The sequence below is a fragment of the Myotis nattereri genome (assembly GCF_964212035.1).
Source record: "Myotis nattereri genome assembly, chromosome: 17".
In the NCBI taxonomy this organism is placed as follows: domain Eukaryota; kingdom Metazoa; phylum Chordata; class Mammalia; order Chiroptera; family Vespertilionidae; genus Myotis; species Myotis nattereri.
Window position 1 is genome coordinate 46,983,173 of NC_138092.1, and position 18,454 is coordinate 47,001,626.

An 18,454-nucleotide genomic window follows, 5' to 3' on the forward strand; every position below is an offset into this window, starting at 1 on the left:
TTAGCTCCTGACATTTAACATACTTCATTTTTGTCTTTTTCTCAGCACCATCCACACTAATTCTCTCCCATGAGTAAAACGCCTCCGGCAAGAGTCATTTGATGGGTGAAGGAGCCTCCGTTATCCTGAGAAACTGTCTATGCCTCCAGTGAGTCTGGCTTTACCGAATGGAAACCACACCAGGAGGGACACTAAGGTATGTCAGGGACTGTCCCAAGTCACCACACGTAATCCCCAGGGCCTCAGCCCAATTGAAGAAAAAGCTAAACATCTACTGTCACTCTTAAGGACAAACCTTTGTAATAGTCTTTGGTGTCCTTATTTCAAAAATGAGACAAAGTCCGTCTGGGGATGGAAGGATCCAAGCCCAGATGTGTTCAATTACAAAAGCCCTGAACTCAGACATCTCAGTCTTCCCGTTCCCTTCACCTTCTCATCCTCCCTCCCCTTCACTTCATAGAACCTTCTACCTCCAACACCTGGTACCTACTTAATCCTCCAGCTAAATGATAAATTATTAACCAGAAGGTTTAGCATATTCTCTCTTCCAAGGTACTTAGAATTTTAAAAGGAGATGGAAGCCTGCCCACATAGGCAAGGATAACGTTTATCAAGCACGAGCCCCCTATTGTTGGCACCAGGCAATTTCACACCATCTCACTATAAACTCACAATGATTGGGATCTTCACCTTTTTACTTGCCTCTGATCATTTTGACAATCTGGGGTAGCCTATGTAACTCTTCTTGAAATAACACTTTTAAATTCATAAACTATAGTAAGAGAATTTCAAAGGAAACTAATGACCAATTTAAAAATGCAAACTTGTGACTTACAAATAAATGAATGAAATGAAATATTTAAACTCATTAAATAACAAGGTGTAATAGTGGCTCTATTAACTACTATATTTAAAAATAGTGATATTGGGGGAATGGGTTAACTCTATACATGTGGACTAGAATTGAAAATTAAGTAAATGGATGACGAATGGTGGGAGCAACATTTCTCACCATTAGAGAAGGAATTTACAGATAAGTAGAAGGATAGAAGCTAAAATGATCCATGTGTTAATGGATTAGAGTTGGAGAAATCATTATGCACGCATTTAGATAAATATCAAAACATTTTTAGATGTGTGCACATACATGGGTTAGTAAACATAATATTTCTTTGCTCAGTTAAGAGAGCCTAAACAAATGATGTCTCATTAGCAATCAGCACACATAGAGCCCAAATCTTGGTTTCTATTCAACAAAAGGAATTAGGGCTCCTTGAAGAAATGGCTGATTTTAGGTCTGGGGCAGGAAATAGTATAAGAAAAGCTTGGAGCATCTTGTAGTGCCAGAAAGTAAAAAAGTGTTCACACACAAGCGCACAAACACACACACACACACACACACTCACACACACACACCCCAAAGGGAGTATGCCAAAGGAGCCAATAGAAAGAGCTCCAATGGCCAAGGCTGGAACATTTGAAACGATGAAACAAAGCAGTATTGCATTAAAACCCAAACTATAAAATAAATATCCATGTGTTTATACTGACATAAGTAATGAATAAATTAATATTTGGGGGGAGAATAGACAAATACTACTGCAGAAGAATTCCAAACACTTTATGCACATACTCTGCCCGCAAGGAGGTGGGTCTAACCCTACTCCTTAGGTGTGGGCTCCACATCGTGACTTCCTTCCAACAAGCACAGACCGAAGGGGCAGAGGAGTAACGTCCCAGGGGAGAATCTGGGACACTACCTCAGCCAGGCGACCCAGGTCAACAGCAGGCATAAACCACGCCCGCCGACAGTATAGCCCTTTAATAGGCTGTTATGAAAATGGTGCTTTCGCTCTGTGGTTGTTCTCCCAATAAACCATAACCCAGAGTTATCAGGAGAAAAACGTCAGACAGAGATTACAGTAATGAGGTATGCTAAAAGAGACTTGACCAGGACTCCTCAAAACTGTTCAGGTCATCAAACACAAGAAAAGGCTGAGGAATTATCACAGCCCAGAGAAGCCTAAAGGGTCATGACCATTAAATGGGGTGGGGTGTCCTGGAGGGAAGCCTGGAACAGAAGTAAGGACATTAGGTAAACCCCAAGAAAATCTGAAGAAAGCTCTGACTTTGGTTAACAATGTAGGAATACTAGTTCATGAGTTGTAACAAAAGTACAATGTGTTAATAATGGAGGAAAGTGGGAATGGGAGCTTTACACTATCTCCTTAATTTTTCTGTATTAAATTCTAAAAATATTCTAAAAATATAGTTTACTAAATAAAACAAAAAAGGTAGTGATGGTTTGATTTGAACATCAGAGTAATGATATTTTGAGGCATTTATAAAAAGTGCAATAAAAAATTATCTGTGACTTTCATTGTGTTCTTAATATTATTGTGGTTTGTTCTCTGCATGTATATTTACAGGAAATGCCAAATTTCAGTTTGAGGTTAGTGAAACGAAAGATGTCATATTTCCACCCAGATCTCACCTACCCCTTAGATACAAATTAGGAATCCCCTGAGCTATGTTGATAGTAATGGCCTAATTTTATGAGTGTGGGGCTCAGAGACATGAATTAGCTTGCTCGAACTTTCATAAAACATACATTCTAGGGCCAAGAATTCTTAATGAGTTTTGTTGGAACCCCGTTGGCTACTCTACCTCCCAATTTGGGGGCTGGTAAACGAGGATGGGAACACTTTATAGGGCAAAGGTGCTTCCTGGCGAGTGCAATGCACGGGTCAGGTCCCAGGTCAAATCCGCATTTGAAGGCTGGCCTGGACCTGGTGGCGGGTTCAAAAGCAAAGCAAGTTCAACGAGTGAACTCTAGAGTCAAGGAGCCTCCCTGCCCCGGAGGGAATGTCCCAGCAACGATAAGGAACCCTGGCTAGGCTCTAAGACAGCAATCCTTGGCTCCCCACCCCCACCCCCCACCTTAAACCCCCAACTGCTGATCTGGTCAGCAGAGGCAGTGGGGAGAAAGATGGGGGCGGGGCGAGGGAAGGAGGGTGCTTAGAGGGTGCTTTATATGCTTGCACACTCTTCTTGTTCCTAAGGCCGAGTCTGTTAAATCCGTCGGGAACGAAAGAATAAAGCCATCTGTTCATGTGGGCTCTGCTCCTTCCTTCCCAAATGTTACAGCTGTCAGCAGAGCAGCCAGCCGAGCGGCGGGAGGGGGGAAGGGGAGACGGGGTAGTCACAGGGAACATCTGTCCACTAAGTGCCCCCCTGAGCAGCCACCTATCCTGGGGCGACCCCGCTCTGCTTCCTCCGGTCGCTCGCTCCCGGCTGCGGCGGGAGTTTCCCTTCCATGACGTAGGCGGGGGGCCAGAGGTCCCAGCTTCCACAATCGTGAGCGACCCGGCAGTGCGTACGCGTCGGGGGAGGGTGGGGCGCGCCCCAGGGGCTTCGAGAAATGGGTGGCAGGTTTAAAACATCCCGGATCCTTTGAATGTTCAGCTTAAAAGACAAGCCGGTCTCGAATTCAGCGAAATGAACAATACCGACCGGGAGGACGAACAGGGTGGGGAAACCCGCACGGCGGCATGGAGCTGTCCATGCAGCCCGAGTGACAGGGGCGCGCGCGGAGGAAGGCGCTTCGCAGGGACAGTCACCCCGGCTCTTCTCTCTCGGGCCACCATCCCGCGACGCTCCCCCCGTAAAAGCATTTTCATAGGAAATAACCCGACCCCCCGGAGGGGGAGCGGCGGTGGGCCGCGCGTCCCGGGCGCCCTTCCCCGCGGCGGGGGCGGTCCCTCTCCCCCCGCGGCGGGCGCGGAATGCGGCGATCCGCCCGGGCGGGATGACTTCATGCGCGCGGGCCGCCGAGCAGCTGCTGCAGCCGGCAGGTGGGGTGCGGGCCGCGGGCACCGGTGACCGCACGCGGGCGGGCGGAGGCTCTGTGGCCGGGCTGCGGGCGCCGGGACGTGCGCGGACGGGATCCCGAGAAGGTAAGCAGCCGGGCTGTGAGGAGCCTTGGCCGCGCGGAGCAGTGCTTTCGGCTCGGCGGATCCTGGGGTTTGCAACCCCGAGGAGGGGACTGCCTCTGCGGCACTCTGCTGGGGCACGGGAGCAGCCGCGGGGGTCGCAGTGGGAATCAGCCCGAGCCCGAGATGGGAGGAGATTGGGGGGCAGACAAAGGGGTCCACGGCCGCCGTGTGCTTAACCACCGTCGCCCACGTCGGGGCCAGACTCCTTACACAGGGAAGGAAGGGGGTTCCAAATGCACGATAATTGGAGTTGTACTTCCACCTTTGCACCTGCAGCCTTCGCTTGGGTCTTTTCTGGCTTGGGGAGCCGCAGGTCCTGGCAGCAGCCTGGGGAAGCCATCAGAACCCGTCCTCTCCTCCCCGGCTCCGGCCTCTCCCTTCCCAGCTGGGAGATGGGTCTGTGCAGATGCCAATGCCCAGCGCCCACTCCGGTACAGAGCCCTGGGGAAGTCTCCCATCAGAGGGGAAACTTCTCTCATTTGCAGTTCAGCGCCGTTCAGCGGTACCTGTCTGCGCTTCTCCCTTCATTTACAACCTTCTCTGTCAGTCATTCCACGGAATGGGGAGGGAGGGGAAGAGGGGGGTGCTGTGCTCATTCACAGGCCAGCCTTGCCAGCTCGTACCCACCACCTCTGTTCCAGGACTGATGTTGTCAAGGTCCCAGAAAGGACGGTGCCCTACCCTAGTCTGGGTATTCGCGCTCTCGCTACCTGTGCCCCTCCCTCAAATACATGACATCAGAAATTCTGCTTTTAGCCCAATACCAGCATGGTTTGCGGCAACTCCCTCCACCGTCGCCCCTACGCTACCAGGAGTGTTTCCAGGAAAGCAGAATCTGTGGGGGAGAGAGGAGGCCATATCGACACAGCTGGCCCCTGTGCAGAGGCATGGGGGGTGGGGTGGGGGTGGGGGGGTGAGAGATGTGAATGTCAGTCTCTCCTGTTACTCCTGGAGCCTTTTTCGCCCGGGTGGGTTGAGAGCCATCTAGCTGTGGGGTTTGGGCAAGTCCTCCCCCCAAAACAAGCAGCTCCTTGTCCTCAGGCTCCCCAGTAACCTCAAAGGGGTTTCCAGAGAGGCTTCCCCATGGCACACAGGAAGCCAGTGGAGCTGGCGGGTCTGAGCCTTGGGTTATCTGGGCTTCAACTTAGCCTCCCCACGAGGGGTGCTGACCACTTGTCCCAGGGGTTCCCCGCAGAGCCCTGCCGCTGAGCCCAAATGCCTGTCCCCGTGGCCACCTAGGGACGCACATTTAAATAATATGCCGTGAAATGGTGAAGATGGCTGTGACGGGGATCCCCATGTGCCACTCCACCAATGGAGAACAGTTGCAACGAGCCAGACTGTGCGGAGTGTGTGTGCCAATATTCTAGTCAAAAGGAGATCTGTTATTCTTAAACTTGACATGAGAGAGACATTCTGACTCAACAGCCATGTAATTTCATTTTAGCAAATTAAAACAGATCAATGAAAAAGAGGGGCAGGGTTTATAGCTAGACATTTACCCTGCTTACCTTCATTTTTTGAATGTTGCTTTTAGACAAAGATACACTGGTTCTACAAATTTATGGTAATTCCATTATATACTATTGTTGCTTTTCTGATGACACATTCTCTTTTTTAAAAAAATACCCTTTAGAAAGATTTGAGTTGGTTTCTTTGTCTCCTCCACCTTCAGTACATGAGGCAGAGGGAGTGGAGAGGGTGGGCAAATCCCACACCAAGTGGCCCCCCCAAAACTGTTCCCTGGGATCATCAACACCTCAGGGCCCATTTCATTTTGGGCTTATTGTTGTTGTTCTTGGTGTATGTTGAATGTGGGCTGGGTTTGAACTATAACATTTTCAAGATCCTAGAATTTTAACTCACGCACACCAACTAGCAGAGGGAACAAAGAACAAGAACAACAAAACCCTTTATTTTATCATCTTTCTTTCCTAATCTTGAAATATTTAACTATATAAATAATTATTTAGAACATTAAGTAGTCACAAATATTAATACAACAATTCATTTTGAAGAAGCCCAAGGCCTGTGAGCTACAGAGGAGTGTGACTGATCTTAAGTGCAACCCAGATTTCTGTAATTTTAAGAGGCATCTTTCTGGTGAAGAATCATGAGAACATCCTACTGACAGAGAAGAAAAATGTCTATTGTTTGGTTTTGGAAGAAACTGAAATCTTTGGCAAGAAATGGGTCAAGATTAGTGGACTCTTGCTGCCTAAGCTGGCATCATCCCTGCTAGTGATCTTACAAGTGAGAAGAAGCCATATGTTTTGGACTGGAGAAGTCAGGGATTGGGGGAGCCTTTCAGGACAAAAGAAAACAAGTTAGAAAATGTAATTTTTCAATTCTGTGCAACTGAGAAAGATACTTGCATTTAAGGGGTTACTCTCGGAGGAGAGTGTCTAAATTCAGAGCCCTGAAAAGAAATCTCTAAATGATTTCATGACTAAAACTGGCTTTATGACTTTATTTTCTTTTCTTTCGCCGTCTCCAAGGGAAAGGAGAAGTTAATTGCCTGGTGTTCAGAAATGGAGAAATGAAAATAGGATGATGTGCACTAGTGGATGCTAAGTGAACTGAGGCGCTTCTGTAGGTTTGTCAGGATGGAACTGGAGTCAATCTGAGGCTTTCCAACCACCTACCAAGCATTCAGTCTGGGGGCGGCGGGCGCTATAAGGAACTTAGTACAAACGTCAGAGTCCCAGTTCCCTCTCAGAACAAAGACATTTCTGGTGCTGCATGAGTACCAGAAGCTTATCTTGAGATTTTGAGAAATGGGAAAGAAAAAAAAGTAGGAATAATGAGGCTGAAGAAGAAAGGTCCTTCCTATTTAACCAGGCCCCCTACTGAGAATGGGTAGAAAAGTACTATCTTGAAAGTTCTCATAGCCTCTTGATTGCCAGTTTCCTGTAACTTCACCCAGGTCACTGTGTATATTTTTTTTGTTTTGTTATTTTTAAAATACTTGTGTTTAAAAGTTATGACTAAGTTATATGTATCGGACACTGTGATACCTCATTGTCTAGTTTCCCACTAATTCCATTAAAGTTAGCCTCTCCATGAGGGGTGCTGACCACTTGTCCTGGGGGTTTCCTGCAAAGCCCTGCCGCTGAGCCCAAATGCCCGTTCCTGTTGCCACCTCGGGATGCACATTTAAATAATATGCTTCAAACACACACGTAGAATTCTACATACCTTGCAGGTGTGTGAAACACACACTCATAGAATTCTGCATACATTGTGGGTGTTTGAAACACACACAATTCTGCATACCTTGCGGGGATGTGAAACACACACACAGAATTCTGCATACCTCGTGGGTGTGTGAAACACAATTCTGCATATGTTGTGGGTGTTTGAAACACACACATACACAGTTCTGCATACATTGCAGGTGTATCAAGCACAATTTTGCATACATTGTGGGTGTGTGAGGCCCCAACACAGCCCTCCTTAGAGAACTGTTTGGGGACATCCGCTCTGGGCTCACTTTGACAACACCCGTGTCCTTGCTTAGCCCAGACATTTCTGCTCCTCGTTCTATTGTCCTCCCCACTTTAGGACCAAAGGGAGCTCTGTGCCAGCACTGGCTCCCAGGCAGCCGGCATACCAAGAAGCCGGTGCCTGTGAGAACAGCCAAAGCACCTCAAGTCAGGAAAACAGAATCCCAGAAGGAGCTCTGAATGTTACACATTCCACGTGGCTGACTTAGGTTTTTCCTACCCAAACCGTCTTCACAAAAGGGAAATAGTTCCCACACTTAGAGTGACCACACCACCAAATACGCAGAAGAGCTTCCCTGGCAGCTGAGCGGTGAGTTCCACTTGGAAATATATTCAGTGTCTTAGGATGGACGTGTCTGCCTCAGAGTTACTGTTTCTTCCAGGTAGCGCTGTCTGCAGTAATGGATTTGCTTTTGCCAAGTTAAGGAAAGAATGATAAGGTATGTCCAGTCCTCCTCGTTTCTAAACGATTGCCAGCATAAAAATGCATTAACATTCTGGGCTTATACGTGAGGAGTACTAGCTCACGTGGTGCCTGCTGATGCTGGTGTTCAAAGAGGCGTGACAAGAACCACATCGATCTAGAAAAAGCAAAGATGGAGAGTGAAAACTCGAGGACAATGTAAGCTGCGGCTTTCTTTATGTTCCCAAACTATGAAATAACTGCACATAGAAGTTCCTAAAATGAGCGCAATTTTATGGAAACTTCATCACAACATGCCTAATATGAGGCACATCTGTACTTTGATAGTAGACTTTTATTGTGATAAAATATAAATAACAACATTTTACCATTTTTAAGCATGTAATTCACTGGTCTTTACTGGTAATTCACAAAGTTGAGTAACCATCTCCACTCTCCATTTCCAGAACTTTCACTTCATCCCAAATAGACACTTTGTACCCAATGAACAATAACCTCTCATTCTCCTGTCCCCTCAGCCTCTGGTAAATTCTATTCTATTTTCTATGTCTATGAATTTGCCTATTCTAGGTTCCTCATATAAGTGGAATCATACAATATTTGTCCATTTATGTCTGACTTCTTTCACTTAGCATAATGTCCTCAAGGTTCATCCATATTGTAGCATGTATTAGAATTTCATTATTTTTTAAGGCTGAATGAGATTTAATTATATATATACTGTATATAATAATTTCTAGTTACAAAACACTTTCAGCATATTGTCTTTATATTATATTAATGTTACCTAATATATAACACTACCATATTACCTTAGCAGATGCCTAATAATGTGTATTATGGGTGCACCATAATTTTATTCAACCAAAAACAAATGATAAGCATTTACTAATTTCCAAATTATTTTATGATTTCAAATGGTAATGGACATAGAGGTACATGCCTTTATATATTGGTGCTTTTAGTTCTGATGGAAAAATTCTTGGATTCTTGGAGGGGTATGATTGGGTCAGAGATTATGCACATTTGTAATTTGAATATGTATAGTGACAATCCATAATAATAAAAGCATAATATGCTAATTAGACTGGACGTCCTTTCAGACCAGAGGTCGGCAAACCGCGGCTCGCAAGCCACATGCGACTCTTTGGCCCCTTGAGTGTGGCTCTACCACAAAATACCATGTGCGGGCGCGCACGTACAGTGTGATTGAAACTTCGTGGCCCATGTGCAGAAGTCGGTTTTCGGCCTGGGCGAGTCTATTTTGAAGAAGTGGCGTTAGAAGAAGGGGGGGGTGTTGGTCGGTCCGGCGGGCGACAGGATACGCAGTGCGGGGGAGGTACATTGTTTTGAGGTACGTTCGCTGAGGTCGACCCCTTCCAACTCTCCCATCCACACTCGTCTTGTATACTTGTTTCAGATAAATGAGTGTGGATGGGAGAGTTGGAAGGGGTCAACCTCAGCGAATGTACCTCAATCAGATTGAGGACGTTTTTAGCAAAGGCCAGCTTAGGAGTACCCTAATTAAGTTAATAACAATGTACCTACCTATATAGTTTAAGTTTAAAAAATTTGGCTCTCAAAAGAAATTTCAATCGTTGTACTGTTGATATTTGGCTCTGTTGACTAATGAGTTTGCCGACCACTGTTCCAGACAAAGCCGGGGCTGTGAGGCCTCTAGTAAAAATCTTAAACTTCTTCAACAGATAGTATTTCTGTATTATCTGTAATCATTTCTATCTTTAAAATGAATGAGTGTAATATAAGGGAATCTATTTGACATGATTTGAACAAGGAAATATTCTCACTTTTCTCACTTTTAGTTCATGGAGAAAATAGACTACTCACAAGTATTGACAGATTTCAAGTTTCTCAATCATCCATTGCATCATTTCAGAAATATTGCACACGCATTGCAGATGTCAGTAGAGACTTTTAGAAATAATGTGGGAAACTAGACACATCTATAGTTAATTTTTAAAAAAATATATTTTATTGATTTTTTTACAGAGAGGACAGGAGAGGAATAGAGAGTTAGAAACATCGACAAGAGAGAAACATCGATCAGCTGCCTCCCTCACCCCCCCGACCCCCCACCCCACCCCACCAATGGGGATGTGCCCGCAACCAAGGTACATGCCCTTGACCGGAATTGAACCTGGGACCTTTCAGTCCACAGGCCAACGCTCTATCCACTGAGCCAAACCAGTCAGGGCTATAGTTAGTTTTTTTAAAAATTTTACTGATTTTTTACAGGGAGGAAGGGAGAGGGATAGAGAGTTGGAAACATCGATGAGAGAGAAACATTGATTAGCTGCCTCCCGCATCCCCCCCCCCCCCGCCCCCCCCTTCGCACTGGGGATGTGCCAGCAACCCAGGTACATGCCCTTGACTGGAATCAAACCCGGGACCCTTTAGTCCGCAGGCTGATGCTCTATCCACTGAGCCAAACGAGTCAGGGCTTGTTTTGTTTTTAAGCTCCAGCAATGGGTCATTTGTATCCAGCCAACCTTAGATTTGATCTATTTTTTGGTTCAAATATATGAACCTGCATTATGGTAAATCTTTTACTTTGCTGGATTTCCCTTACTTTCTCTTTGGTGCATTCTTTTTAACTTATCCTGGAACAGAATAATTAAAGCCACTGATGGAAGTGTCTTCTATAGGAAAACTGCACAATAGTGGAAGATCTGAGGTATAAACAGAATTGGCAAGAGTTTTAACTACCCTCAGATGGAGACTGTCAGGATTTGCATTGTCCCACAGAAGAGAAACAGGGAACTTGCTGGGGATTGCATCATGTTTTACATGAATCAGACATTAACAAGCTAAAAGGGCAAAGCTCCCTAAAACTGAAAGGTGGCAAGAACATAAACACACCCCAGACACTCACAACAGTATTGTAGGTATGGCTTTTCTTCGTTTGATGGGGTTGGAGGGACCGATTAATAAACATTTCTCCTATTATTTACTTTTGTCTTTATTGCTGTTTCATCAAACCCTCATTAAAAAGCAGACGTTAAACCAATAAGCATTCCGATTTTTGCCTGAATAAGCAACAAGAAGCCCACATTTTCAACAGGGCACTGCTGTGGCTGAGCCTGAGGGTAGAAGTGCTGGTGTTTGGTCCTTGCAATAGTAGCAACCACGTAACCTGCTCTGTTCTTCTGCAGTATATGTGCTCAGAATCGCACTGCATCAACCTGGGGGGGCCAGTCCTGCCATTTCTTACTCTCCTCCGTGCTCTTTCATGCTCAGGTCCTCTGCTCATGGAAATGTAGTGAGAAACAACCAGGCTGTTAACACCTCTATCCACTCACAAACGTAATCTTGCCAGGATTCGCAGATATCATGTCGAATCTAAATTGGTGGTTGATCCCATTGAGTAATGGTTTCACTAACAATAGTCGGTCAGTCTCACCAAATCCAAATTCAGATTTAAAGGCTATCAAATGTTAAAGATTGTAAAGATTTAAGGATTTTGATATTTTCTATGTATGGTAATATGTAAACATTTTAGGAAATTAAAGTTATATATATGGGTTTTTTTAATGATAAGGTATTTACGCAGGAGAAGGGTGTACTTTTAGAAGGATTCATTCTGAAAGGGCTGCATTAGCACATATTTTTTTTTAAAAAAAACCACTGCTCTTAAAAATAAATTGTGACAAATCATTGTTCACCCAAGCTCATCTCTCCTCTCCAGGAAGTGAGCTGTTTTTGGGGAAACTGCTGTCATCGAATGTGTGGAAGAAGCTGAAGTGAAGTGGGCTGGCGTTCTGACCTATGGCAGCCCACCCACACTTACTAGAATTACCCAATGATCAGCACAGAATGGTTTTATAAGAAACGGGGCCTGGTGCATGAATTCGTGCAACTTGAAAGGAACTGTGGGCCGCGAGGCTGTGGTGGGCACAGGGGCGGGTCTCGGCCCATCCTCCATGCCCCTGCGTGGCCCCTCCCACTGTGGGGTGCCCCACCCCCAACCCCTGTCCCCTGTCTGCCAGCAGCCCCGTTCCTGCCGCTGCTGCTCCCACACCGCTGATGCCAGCAGCAGGTGAGAGTAGGGTTGGCACTGTCAGCGGGTGAGAGCGGTGGCTGCTGCCCGATCGCCCCTCAGGAGCAAGGTGAGGTTGAGAAGCCCTCAGGGGTGATGGGGGCCAGCAGCCACCACTCACACCCACTGGTGCACCGGCCCTGCTCGCACCCACTGCTGGCGCTGGCCCCAATTGCTTCGTGTCAGCAGGCAGCGGGTGTGAGCCACGGCTCCAGCGCTGGCTGTGGGTGCGAGTGGGGCTGGCGCCAGCAGTGAGTGCAAGTGGTGGCTCTGGCGCCAGCTGCGGGTGCAAGAGGGGCCATCGCCGGCAGCAGGTGCGAGAGGTGGCTGTGGACCCCAATTGCCCCTCAGGAGCAGGGGGTGGTGGAGAAGCCCTGAGGGGTGATTGGGGTTGGCAGCTGCGGCTTGCACCCACTGACGGCGCCAAGTGATCGGGGCTGGCGCTGGCAGCTGGTGTGAGCGACAGCTCTGGCGCTGGCAGCAGGTGTGAATGGGGCCAGCGCCTGGCGGGACAGTGGCACGCGGGAGCAAAGAATTTTCAGTAACCACTAGAGGCTTGCCAATGACAGCGACCGGCTCCCTGCCTTCGTCTGGTGTCCCCACTCATCTGCTCCACCATCCTGCTGTGGCTGATGCCCACTGTGTTCCGTGCTCTGCTGCCTGCTACCAATGCCTGCCATGTCCCATGTGCGCCCCCTGGTGGTCTGTGCACGTCATAGCGACTGGTTGTTCGGTTGTTCCGCAGTTTGGTCTATTTGCATATTAGGGCTTTATTTATATAGATAAATATGTACCTACTGAGACTTTCCACTGATAAAAGTTAGTTGCAACATGGGGTGATCTTCTAGAAGAGAAATCTAAAACACATTTCCTATATTATCTCCATATTAGAGAATAACCCAGTATTGCAAAGAATGCACTGGCTATGTTTTATAAAAGTTTAGATGTCTAGGGGGCTGGTTGGCATCATATACTATGCTAAGCCCTCAATAAATGTAAACTGTACTGTAAAAGAGTAATGTATCAAGACCATAAATATTTCCGCACCACAGATGGTCAGTTCTGTCCTTGCTTTTATTCATAGGCTTTTAAAAAATATTTGTTTAAGAACAAAATGAATCAATACCATTTAGTATTAAAAGCTGCCTTCCAATACAAAATAATTGGTATTCTACGCAAGTTCATTGTGATTGTTTTCATAGGTGTGGTGGGGATGAATTAAAGATGGGACTATCCTTTCTCCTGTTTCTTGCCAAACCACACTCTCTTCCCACTGAGGTTTTGGTAAAGTGGGAATTAGAGGCGGTGCATATTAAAGTTGGAGATATAGCTTGTCAGCAGCTCAAGCTACTCAACCAAGCACAGGCCAAGGACCCAGGTCAGGCAAACATAGCGGACCCTTCTTTCTTCAACTACCACAGATTTGGACTCTTAGATCATTTAAAATCAAGATATAGATTTTAATAATATATTAATCAGCAGTTATCTTATCTCTGTGTCTTTTCAACCTCATTGATTGTGAAGAATACCATCAGAGAATAAGCAAAATCATGGTCGATTGAAAACGTTTTCTACCTGCCTGTAGGTTTGAGATAGTGGACCGGTAACGTTATCATAGGGCTTCGTGAGGTCACTGTTTCACCACAAAAATTAAATAAGACACTAAAATGATCTCACACCGAACAGTCTCTTGAGCAAGGGGAGGAGGATTGGCATCTTGGTCATCATCATTTAGGGGAAAAAATCACCATCCTGTTCAGGCACAATACTTAAGTGGTTAAATTCCTACTTAAAAAACGAAATGGAAAAGGACACGGAATGGCAGTACGATGTTATGAAAGCAAAGCGATTGGGTTGATCTCGAAATGTCTAACCATAAAGTCAATGTTTTTGGTTCAGTGTGATAATTTTCTTCTTAGAGCTCTAGACAACTTTTGGTCATTTTCAAGATCAATCAAAGAGCTCTAAACATTAAGGTCAAACTATGCTGGTCACTAGAGCTCCCTTTCCTTTTCTCTAATTTTTCTTTATTTTTGAAGTGTTGGCTACCACTTATACCAAATCACGTCTTTCAGGACGTGAATCTGGGCCTCACATCCACCTGGTGTGAGCCCCACCTGCACCGTTTTCTCGTTCTGTGACTTAGGGAAAATTACTTCTATGAGTTGTTTCTTGATATTTAAGGCAGGAAAACCACAGTGTTGTGAAGATTGAAGATAACATAAAAAAAGAACTTGGTGTAGTACCTGGAGCATAGTAAGGGTTAATAGATGCTTTCAATTTTTGTCGTTTTAATTGGTCATGGGCAATTTGCAGCCAGATCTCATCACCAAATGTTTATGAACACGTTTTCCTACATCTCTCTCCACACTAGTTAAGCGAAGCCTTGAAATGACTCTGAACCTCATGGGAAGATGTCTAAATGCAGGCGATGGCAGGGAGGGGAGAGGCTGGGGCTACCACAGTTGTCAGGCTCTGATCTGGCCACGGCTGTGGGATGGGACTTCGCTCCTATTTTTAACTCTGCAAGTGGTTGATTGGATGACCCGGGAAAAGTCAGTTGGCTCTTAATTCTGCAACTGATTTTCTTTCCGAATTGTGTCATATGTCTAATCACTCTTCTCACTGACATGATCAGAAATGATATTAAGGTTGCTGAATAAGGGTGCTCATTCCAGAAGCGAGAGTCACATAAAATGGGAATGCTCCCTTACTTAAAAGCAGCAGGGGACCTTTTTTCATAATACAATGTTGAAGTTCTTGGAGAGGCAGCACTGATTTATAAAGAGTTGTGGACACTTCCTCTAACAAAAACTTTGAATATCCTGCTGATTATCTGCCTTATACCCAAATAGATGTTTGATTGTGTAACTATTGAAGAAGTTTCTTACTGTTAATATCATTAAATTGTCCAACAGGAAAATTAATCTGTTACTCCACAATATATCATATACAAAGGACTCTTTGGTAGATGTTATCTTTCTCTTTTACTGAAGCTCAAAAATTTTAGAAAGAACATGTAAGCATTATAATATTCAGGCCCTTGTTCATTACTAGGTGCTACTGAATTGACTTCACCTTTAAACTGAAATAAAAAATAGAGCCTGAATTAATGTGAAACTTTAGTAGCAGAAACAGCTGCCCATAAAACCTGCATTGTTAGCATGCACACATGCTTTAGTATGATGACAATTTCTGTTGGTCTTGAAAAGCACCTACGTGTACATTTTTCTTTAGATGGACTTTTATTACTGATATGGGCTGTTTTGGTTTAAGGAAACAAGTATAAAAGCTGCCTCACACCTAATACGTAAGCCGCAGTTGTCAAAAGCTGAGAATTTTGTGATCAATCTTCAGCCAGATTTGCAATAATTTATTTCGATTGGTAAAGTCTTTCATGTGCACATAACTATTCTTTCAAGTAAAAAGTACAAATCATTAATAGGAGTAAATTATCCTAAATTTCCAAGCCTATAATGTTAATTCTTGTTTCAACCCTGAATTCATTATCTATTCACTGAAGGCTTGAGGCATAGATTTTGGGCATAGTCTGATTCTGAGATAAGATGCGATAAACAATGAAAATACCTGTTTTAAATATACATGTACATACATGTATACACATATAAATATATTCACATATTTTATGTGTTTTATATATTGATTATACTTAAACAGCTATCTGTGTGACTATATGTACATATATATGCATGTATATATGTCTAGTTCATGAAAATTTTCCTTCTATTTTAAATATTTGATTATATTATCAATAAAGAATCCTTGTTTTCAGAGTCAGGTTTTTGCAAAGAAAACATTTTTTTCACTGCCTGTTTCTTTTTCAAAAGTTAAAAAATATTTTAAATTTCAAAGTGATTTTTAGATACATGAATATGTATCTATTTCAGATTGCTATATATGTTATGTATGTTATATGTGTGCATATATGTATATATATGTATACTAATATATGTGTATTTTTTAACTTGATCTACTGCTATATCTACTATCCAGTTCTGGGAGAAGAATGGGATAGTTGCCTTTCAGCTTGGAACATGCCCCTGTTTATGTGATTACACTTTATCCATTCAGGTCCTGGCCTCCCATAGCTTTTCTGCTCTGAGGAATACATTTGGCAATGCCTAAGAAATATTCTTCTATATCTGCAGGTCATGTTAATATTTCCCAGTGTCCCACAGAATCCTGATGTGAACTGCTCTCATTTGAATAGTGTTTCAGCATAGGCTGGTCCCTGTGTGAATCATCACATCTGTTCCCTAGGCATTTCTCACTTTTTCTGTTGCAGAATGAGCAGAGAAAAGGGGAAGGAAACTGTTTGTATTAAGGAATATTCCAGTTCCTTTTCTACGTTTGTACTTTTAAAAAATGTGCTTTCATAGTAACACTAGAAATGTGAGCGTGGTGGTTACCCAGCCCCTAGTTAGGACATAGGCCCAATGTACGATAATTTCTTTCAAGAGAGAGAACCAAAGGTGGTCTGGCTTTTATTTCAGGCTTCCTCACCACCCTAGCACAGGTAGTGTTCTATTAACTCGATTTGTAAAGCAGCCGTTGTTTGTTAATGACGTCTATTTTTGGTTCTGCTTCATTTTAACTTAGTTTCAGAGGCGGATAGTAACAAACGTCATGAGTGGGATTGTTGGGTTCCTGCTTCATAACTGATCAGCAGTAGCGCTATGATCATAAATGCTTAACGGCCAGACCTCTCTCTCCTTTTTAAAAATTAGGAATATAAGCACAATACAAGCAGTGTTTTGAAAATTAATTCTAGAATACACTTTCAGCCCAATACACTTTTAGGCCCAATCTCCCGGGGAGCAGGCCTAAGCCAGCTGGTGGTTATCCCCTGAGGGGTCCCAGACTGTGAGAGGGCAGAGGCCAGGCTGAGGGACACGCCCCCCCCCCCAGTGCACTATATATGTATGTATATATGTTAATCCTCACCTGATGACATTTTCCCATTGATTTTTAGAGAGAGTGGAAGGAAGGGGGAGAGACAGGGAGAGAGAAACATCAATGTGAGAGAGACACATCAATTAGTTGCCTCCTGTACACATTTCAACCAGGGCCGTGGATTGAGCTTGCAATCACTTGAGATATGTGTTGTTGGCCCGAATAGAACCTGAGACCCTTCAGTGTACACAGTCTTCTAGCTACTAAACGAAACCAGCTGACACAAGCATGTATTACCTTATACGACCAGAAAGTCCCTCTAAATCCTTTCTAAGACAAGCATATTCATACTATTTCTTTATTGTTTTCATTTTATTAAGTTATTGAAGTGTCATGTAATATTTCATACAAACTGCATCAACTGCAATACTAGTTTAGGAATTTTAATTTGGTATATAAATATGCTAACTTCTGTTGAAATTACTACAACTTTAGTTTCAAAATTAATTTAATGGTTACTAATTGGTGTTATTATTCTTGTTTCTAATAATTGCTATCCTAAATAAATGCATTATAAAGATAAAACTCCCTGCCTTAGAGTTTCTGCCCTATTACTAAGATTTCTCTTGGATATCAGCACAATGATATAATTTAGAGCACAGCCTATGAAATGACTTGCCAGTTGACAGGCAACCTTTAACTATAAGACATTCCCGATACTCCACTTTTGCAAATTCATTATACACAAATGTGATCTTAGTAACTGACAGATGACTATCAATATTCAGTCATTCTCCATGATATGCTATTACAAATTATTAACAGAATATTGACTAGCCAATAGTTCTATAGTATTTGTTCAGATTTTTATGTAAACTCAAGTGTAATTTATATTTCTTTTTTAAAAAATAGTTTGTTGATTTTTTAGAGAGAGGGAGCAGGGATATCCTTTATAGCCTATGAATTTCTAATATTTTAAGGTTATCTATGCTTAACTTCATTTACGTAATAACTCACAGGTAATCTTTGCAATTAAGTATGTTAAGATGCTTAGAGTAGGAAACAAAATAGAAACTAATAACTAAAATTTCCTTTTTGTGAAATGTTAAGTGAAAAGAGAAGAATGTTAAATAATTAATAAAGCATATTTGAAACTTGGTTTTGAATATCACATACATAGAGGAAAAAGACCCAAAGAATGTGTAAAAATCAATTCTCCATGGTTAACTCAAGTAGCATAGCCCTGGCTGGTGTGGCTTTACAGTGTCAGCCTGTGCATGGAAGAGTCTCAGGTTCGATTCCCCGTCAAGGGTAACTGTACCTCCATTGTGGGTTCGCTCCCCTGGTTGGGGCATGTGCTGGAGGCAACCAGTCGATGTGTCTCTCTCACATTGATATTTCTCCCTCCCTCCCTCCCTCCCTTCCTCCCTTCTTCCTTCCCCCACCTCCACTCTCTTTGAAAAAAGCAATAGGAAAAAAATATCCTCTGGTGAGGATTAACAACAACAACAAAAAGATGTAGAGAGTCAGGGTGACCTTTATGTCCTTTGATCTCATT

At 43.7% G+C, this 18,454-nt stretch overlaps 1 protein-coding gene across 1 annotated transcript in view; it reads left to right on the plus strand.

The window, feature by feature from the left end:
* Positions 1–3,840: 3,840 nt before the first annotated feature.
* The window catches only part of PKIA (cAMP-dependent protein kinase inhibitor alpha), a 73,897-nt gene continuing 59,283 nt past the window's right edge, over positions 3,841–18,454 (plus strand). Inside the window, exon 1 of the mRNA XM_081111724.1 lies at positions 3,841–3,956. The gene's annotated coding sequence lies outside the window, so the exon portion shown is untranslated. The remainder of the gene's footprint in view (positions 3,957–18,454) is intronic.